The 7,969-nt window shown below is 39.2% G+C and overlaps 1 pseudogene across 1 annotated transcript; it reads right to left on the bottom strand.

The window, feature by feature from the left end:
* Window positions 1–822: 822 nt before the first annotated feature.
* LOC143537648 (ABC transporter C family member 10-like) lies at window positions 823–7,352 on the bottom strand (annotated as a pseudogene). The gene is made up of 11 exons (XR_013136097.1): window positions 5,369–7,352; window positions 4,953–5,273; window positions 4,258–4,344; window positions 3,579–4,169; window positions 3,339–3,503; window positions 2,948–3,242; window positions 2,642–2,855; window positions 2,259–2,564; window positions 2,132–2,195; window positions 1,818–2,057; window positions 823–1,193 (listed from the first exon to the last, which is right to left on the bottom strand). The product of XR_013136097.1 is annotated as an ABC transporter C family member 10-like (transcript).
* Window positions 7,353–7,969: the final 617 nt, after the last annotated feature.

Below are 7,969 nucleotides of genomic sequence, written 5' to 3'. Positions count from 1 at the left end.
GAACTTCCTAGTAGTAGCTTACTTTAATCATTCTCTTCTAGTTCATAGAGGGCTTTGAGATGTTCCTCAAAGGTCTTAATCCTCCCCACAATTTCTTCAAAAGGCATAACATAGCATCAATACATCTTCAGCATCTCTAGCTCGTTCCTTAGCGTTGATAAACGTGCTTTCTGAACATGGTCTGCTTCTTTTGCACTCAGGTATAGTGCAACTTGTGTTGCAATCTTCTTCTTCTTCTTCTTCACCGTAACGCAAAGACCATAAACCTTCAAGATTTGCTCCATAAGAATTGCACAAATGGTGTAGTTTGTTTCAGTCATTGTAGAGACACATTACCTTGCTCACAAACCGGTCCAACTCCTTTGTCTCCTAACATGCTTTCTTTTTGTTCTTTAGATCTCTTTCTTTCTTGATAAGATCTTTCCTTCTTTTCTTTCCACCTTTTTCTTCTTTCTTTCTCTACCTTCTTTCTTTCTTTGTTTCTTCCTTTCTTTCTTTGTTTCTTCCTTTCTTTCTTTTGTGTCTACATTCCTTCCATCGTTCTTTATTAATTCAAATCCAAGTGGTGATTTTATCTCACAAAACACCATGCTTAATCACCTTCTTGCTTTTATCCTAATTAATTAAGTTTCACATACTTCAGTTAATTGCAAACAACCATCGACACCTCACCTTCTTGTTGTTTTGATCACTTGCTTCCTTCAACGCTTTCTTCTTCATCCCAACCGATTACATGCCTTCTTGATTCGAGCCTATGTTCTGATACCAGCTGTTGGTCAATATCACAAATTAATACAAGAAATTATTGATGAACAAGAGAGATTAGCAAAATTTGTTCGACATTTTTATTAATAAAAAAGAAACTTACATACTCATACTAAAGCATCAACTATATCAATAGACCCTTTTTTTCTTTTTGACTCAACCCTAACTTAGCATCCAAGGTAAATAAACTACTAAAATAAACTTACCAAATACTAGACCATATCATAAACCAAAAACAATACTAAATTAAAACTTGACACATTATGGAGTCATACTTTTTGAATCTTTGACCTTCAACTTTCTCTATCACCCGTTTCAAGATTAACTTCCAATATTATGTTGCGACCAGTATTCGTTAACAAGTTGTGCGAATAAAGAAGTTGGCTCGTTCACCAAATTCATTGGCTTGTCATATTCCATCACCTTTCCTGTAAAGTACGAGGTTTATTTTCGGAGTGATTAGTAGTTTTCGTGAAAGCAATGGTTCATTTATAGTAAAAAAGAAAAAAAAAGTTCAAACATTCAAAAAGTATGATCCCTAATATTTTCAAACGACAGCCTTACTGGTTTACATGTGCATCGGTTTCAATTTTAACCTGACTTCATTTTTGGTAGACCTTGTTTTTTTTTGGAACAACCAACTAAGTAACGTTGGGTACTCCGTACGCGGTCCCCATTGGCTAAAGGTAGCCCGAGCCGGCCACGAGTCCGGCGGTTCACCTATTGAGGGATTCCCCGGATAAACCCCGACCCCCCCACGCCCGCCAAACGGCACCACAGCGAGGAGCCGGTAAAACCGGGTGAGATCAGGACTCGAACCCAGGGTCATCCCTCATATCTCCGATATAAATTGGTGATAGTGAGGTTTGAACCCCCTACCTATTACTAATAAAGTGAGTGCTCTACCATTGAGTCACATCCAAGTTATACTTTTTAAAATAGCCTATTTTTACAAGAACTCATTTTTTCTTAGAAGTTGTTGTAACCCGTCATTGAACCATCCGGTTTGCCAAACCAAGTATTGTGCATGATAGGAAAGAACTTGGACTTACCGTCCTTCATAACAAGTACCATAGTGCAATCTACAACAGTTGGTATCCTGTGGGCAACTGTTATCACAGTGCAATCGTTAAACTCTTCCCGAATAGTTTTCTGTATAATGGTGTCCGTTGCATTATCGATTGACGCGGTGGCTTCATCGAGCACCAATATCTTTCATCTCTTCAAAAGTGCTCTTCCTAAACATAATAGTTGTCTTTGTCCCAGGCTCCAGTTTGAACCATCTTGCACAACTGTATTAATATTGTTATATACTTATGTCATGTAACACTAGTGAAATCAAAACTTAATGAGTCAAATTCCGTACCTAGCGAGTTCAATCCCTCCTTTTTATCTCCAATGGCCTCTCTAAGTTGGCATTTTTTAAGAACCTAGTGAACAGTAAAAGTTAGCATTCATTTACCGTCTATATTATATAACTTGTAAAACTTCACCTGCCAAATTTCGTTATCAGTGTGCTCGGATAGGGGATCGATATTGTAACGAATGGAACCACTAAATAATGTTGGTTCTTGTGGGATGATTCCAAAACTTGATCTAAGATCATGAAGTCCAATTGAAGTGATATCTATATCATCTATAACTATTTTTCCGTCCGTAGGTTCAACTAACCTAAACAAAGCACTAATCAAAGTCGTTTTCCCACTGCCCGTTCTACCCACAATTCCAATCTTGTGCCCTCCTTCAAACAGACAACTAATTCCATGAAGAACCAAGGGGGAGTTTGGTTGATATCTGATCTGCAACACACACATAACCAAATGGTCTGTAACTCTTGAATATTATGCACGTAAATAAAGTTAAAAACCTTACATACTTTAAGATTGTCGATGACAACTCGGCCAATACTTGGCCAGTTTTCTGGCGGGCGGTTGTTTTCTATGATTCCGAGGCTTCACTACGAATATGCATGTACTGATCCAATCTTTCAACTGAAACTATCAGATTTGATAGTTGGCACTGGTATTGAACGGAGATAACAAGGACAATATTCAATGATAGACCGTACGAAAGAGCCATTCCAATGTATCCTATGATTACAACACATGTTAGAAAAACATACATATTTTCTTAGACTAACCAGAGGCTAAAGCAATAAAGGAATATATTTAATGCCACTAACCCGAGGCTGAAGCATCGAAGGGGAACAAAGTTAGGGCTAAGGCAGAGCTAGAAACGACAATTGCGCATAGCATTTCTAGACGTTGAATCAACCACTCGTTTGCTGAAAAGCTATGAAAGAATGGACTCGCGTTGCCATCAATAAGGTTCAAATGCTCTGAAAAGAAACGGTCTTCTTCTCCAAAAGCTCTTATGGTAACAACTCCAGCAATTGATTGTGCTAGATGACTTGCAACTAAAGACTTACTCATGCCATCTAACCTCATCAACTCCTTTGCAGAAGCATAGTAAAAATTCTGAAGAATAAAAAATGAGATGAGGATCACATATTATATTAGCAAACAACACAGCTTTCCATACATGTAACATTGGTAACACTATAATAATCTTACTTGTAGAAGTATCGTTACATAAACCGTGGGAATTATCACAAACAATATAGGCCAAGTTAAGAATGCCAAGACCGCGAAGCTAAAGTATGTGTTCATCGTTGATCCTGTTCCAATCGTGAACTTCGTTGCCAAATCAATGTCTACAATACTCAGTTCAGACGAAACCTACAACAATTAGATTCATAAGTTTCTTGTACTTCACTTGAGCATTAGCTTACATAGTTACGTAACAAGACATACCCGACTGATTATCCTTCCTACGGGCGTGGAGTCATAGAATGACATTGGTGCTCTGAAAAGAGAAGTTATTAACTTGGAGAAAACTGCTATAGATGCATTAGTTCCAAGATTAACCACATAATAAGATCTACCAAATAAGAAGAACGTCATCAAAAAAGCCATGACCATGTATACTAGTAACATGGTTGACTCGTCATCCTTATAACTCTTCACTTCACTAGCCAACCACAGATTTTGCAAGAACATTCCAATTATGTATGAGAAATGTGACAAAACCGACAGAGAGTAGTAGAAGTAACCGTTCCTTTGACCACTTCTCTGGCTAAGATATTGTTTGTATGGCTTGAGGCCCGTATCCCCTGCTTCTCGTTCTTCTTCTTTTATCAGTTGTTCTCCTACCATCTGTTCTCTCGTGTAAACATTTTCTATTTCTTGATTTGGGGATTTAGATCGTTGTTGAGGACCATTAGCCGATAGATTATCCGAGCCAGAAGTATTACTAAGTGCAATAACTAAGCTTTGGAACTCTTTACATGACTCAAGCAGTTTAGCATAAGTTCCTGTTTGCACAATCTTTCCATCTGCCATTAGCTGTGAACGTAATTACAAGCATTTATACGGTTTAGTTTATAAAAAATGCAAAACGTCTAGTTAGTTTGTGAATAGCTCATTAGCTCACCAAGATGTCATCAAAAGCAGGCAAGAAATCGACTTGGTGAGTTACAAGTAACACCGTCTTGCTTGATAGTGCTTCCATAATGTAATCCTACGAATAAAACATGCTAACAGTTTATATTTAGAGAATACTAGTTTTTTACCTGGCACGTTAGCAAACCTTGGACGGTGGTAAAACCCAAACGTTGTCGGCCCTAAGCATTGAGCCGGTAAGTCGACGCGAATTTGGTCGGTTTCGGTAACGTGTGTTATTGTACCGGAATTAAAACCAAGTATAAAACAAAAAAGAATTAAAGTTGAGGTGGACCAATAGGGTGACGCCAATTGGTAAAACACGAGCGTTGGCAAAAGCCGATCATTGTCGATCCCGGAACAAAAACAAAAAAAACACAAAAAATATTGTTGTTCGTTCGGTTTTCATGACATTCGTTATGATGATGAACTAAAGAAACAAAAACAAACTTTGTGGACCAGTTCGGTGCCGCCAAATGGCCCAATAAGGCACTTGCCGCACCAAACTTTCTATTTGTTATATATAATAATTACCAAAATAGCCAGTTTGACCAAATTAACTTTATCAGTCACGCCAAAATTAAAAATTGTTATGACATACTCCGCGCTCTGGTCAAACTGACTATTTTGGTGATTTTCCAAAATATTTATATCACAGAAGAAATGAGTCATACGAATGATGATTACTTTGAACAAACTGGCTGCTGTATGGGCATCAACCGCGCTAAATGGGTCATCCAGAAGGTATATATCTGCATCTTGATATAACGCCCGTGCAAGCTGAACTCGTTGCTTCTGTCCACCACTCAGATTCACACCTCTTTCTCCTATAATAGTTTGATCTCCAAATGGAAACATCTCAATATCCTTCACAAGTGAGCATTTCTTAACCACTTCTTCATACTTTTCATCATCCATTACCGACCCGAACAGAATATTATCTCGAACAGTCCCTGTTTGGATCCACGCAGTTTGTGAAACATATGCCACTTTTCCATTAACTTCAATCTGAACATAACAAACAAGACTGCTATAAACAACATGAAACATGCATGTTTTTTTAATAGAACTAACATCATTTACCATATAAGTAACAGACTTACTTCGCCTTTAATGTTTGGAACCTCTCACAGAATAGCAGATATAAGAGTCGATTTACCTGACCCGACCTCCCCACATATAGCCACCTTTTCACAAGCCGAAATTTCAACATTTACATCGGTTAGAGTCGGTTTTGAACTGTCATCATTCCATGAAACCACTTCTGCTTTCATGAATACCGATCCATGCCCTACGCTTACATTATTCCTTTGTTCCTTCCGCAGCTCGGGTGCCTCCAAAAACTTAATAATGCGCGTTAACGCGACCCTCGCTTCAATAAACACGGCTACCACATCAGCAATTTGCCTAATCGGCTCTTGAATGATCCGTATCGTTGCCAGAAACGTGAACACGTTACTAGCATCAAGCGGGATACCTATAAAATAGCACGTATAAAACGTCACAGTTGCTACAATTGCAGGTGATGACCAAAACAGGATATAACAGAGTCCTCTATGCATGGTAACTGCAGCTAACCACCTCATCTCTTCATTTCTCCACTTTTCAGCTGCCTTTTGAAAATGTTTCTCCCAAGCATATAACTTCAAAACCTTCATATTTGTAATTGCCTCGGTTATCGCCTTCAACCTGCGGTCTTGAGCCACCATGAGCTTTGTAAGAATCTTGAGCTGCAACTTACCCAACGGGATGTTCCCTAAAACGGTTAAGATTATAACCAACAACGCCGCAAACGCAGCCACTCCAACTGAAAAATAAATTATGAATATTCCAAGACATATTTGCAGACCAATGCTCCAAATCTTGTGAAACCAAAACGGAAACTCCCCGATTCGGTTAGCATCAACTGTGGCATAATTCATGATCTGACCGGGTGAGTAACTCATTCTGGCGTCGTTTGATAACCGTAGCTGCTTCTGATAAATGGCTGCACATAACATAGACTTCACCTGCAACCCGGTCACTCGGTTTCTAAAGTTTAACTGCCTCTCTGATAGTGATTCCAAGCATTTGGAAACAAACAGGGCTAATGTGAGATAATAACCTTCATGATCAAATGTTTGTTTCCCCTGGACAACTTTTATAAAAGCCCTAAGAATTAACGGGCCCGAAGCCAATGAAAACACCTTTAACAGCGCAAAAATCCCCGTGGTCACCAATTCCTTCGATTGCCACACAAACAAAGTCGACAGAACCGACAGATCACCAACGACACATTTTCGTTCTGTCTCCGCCTTTCGTTTATCCAATATTTTCATAAATGTTGAATAACACATTTGGGCTTTATTTTCATCTTGCAATTTTGGGATATCGTCGGCATCGAGAATTTTACTTTTCCTGATTACCAGCAGCGGATTAAGCCACCAGAATGTGATGTTACTAAGAATTCCTGCTTTCGCCTTCGGAGTGACAACATCTTCGGTTACCAAAGGTGCATAAAGCGTGTCAGGTTCGGCATCCGTTTGTTTTCTTTCCATAAAAACACATAAAACTAACAAAACCGCACCCGGGAAAGTCAACGTGTTTAACACCTCGGTCAAACTTGTTTCTCCATGTACACTAGCATCCCAGACGCTTGAAAAACATAGAAAACATGAAAACAATAAGATCAAAACAGAACAGACCTTGGGTAAAACCCGTCGACTTTCAAGAATTAAAGCTAGCACCCAGACAACTCCTTGGAGGACAAGGACAAGTGACAGGCTCGTTATGTCCCACGAGTTTTCAACAACGCTCCATATGCCGAAAATTAAATACACCAAACTTAAACAGCCATTAAATACCGTCGAGAAAACTGACAGCCATTGTGAACAAGCGTTGGCTGTAAGTTTCTTCGACAGTGTGTTACTACGGAAGAAGAGCAAAACACACATGAATAATAAGAGGGCGTTGACAGAAATAACAATAACATGATTGGTGCTCGAGTATGGATGGAAAACCGAAGGCATATCTTGAGTACCGGTCAACATGCTAATGAAACCGTCTAGTACCATAATATTAAGTTCACTTGTTGTATGTGGGGTGTGGAGTCTGAACTATACAGAGCAAGCAAGCAGCATCTCACCAGAAATTGTGTCATGACTAAAAGCAATAATGTCATAACTAATAGGGACCTAGTGTGATAACTGATTTTTTTTTTGAACGGCCAATTAAGTAACGCCGGGTACTTCGTACGCGGCCCTCAATGGTTAAAGGTAGCCCGAGCCGGTCACTAGTCCGGACGGACGGAGCCCCTAGCGGTCCACCTGTTGAGGGATTCACCGGATAAAACCCGACCCCCACGCCCGTCAAACGGCACAACAGCGAGGAACCGGTAAAACCGGGTGAGATCATGACTCGAACCCTGGCAAGCCAGAGTCATCCCTCAAATCTCTCATATAAGTTGGTGGTAGTGAGGTTTGATCCTCCTACCTCTCACTTATAAAGTGAATGCTCTACCGGTGTGATAAATGATGGGAACCCAAAAGAGAGGTAAAGTCAAATTACAAATGATAATAAATATATAAGAATTAATCTTATATTTGAATAGCAGAGATTTAACATTAAAGGAAAAATTGATGGGAGGTTATAAAGGTAATTCTTCATATAAAATTGATGAGAGGTTACAAAAGAAATCTATAGGAGGTCATAAAGGTAATTCATTA

The sequence above is a fragment of the Bidens hawaiensis genome, unplaced genomic scaffold, assembly GCF_021521415.1.
Source record: "Bidens hawaiensis isolate Kalapana, Puna unplaced genomic scaffold, B.hawaiensis_p1.1 tig00011271_1, whole genome shotgun sequence".
Lineage (NCBI taxonomy): Eukaryota > Viridiplantae > Streptophyta > Magnoliopsida > Asterales > Asteraceae > Bidens > Bidens hawaiensis.
The sequence above is the reverse complement of the archived record's forward strand: the minus strand, read 5'-3'. Positions and strand labels throughout refer to the sequence as shown.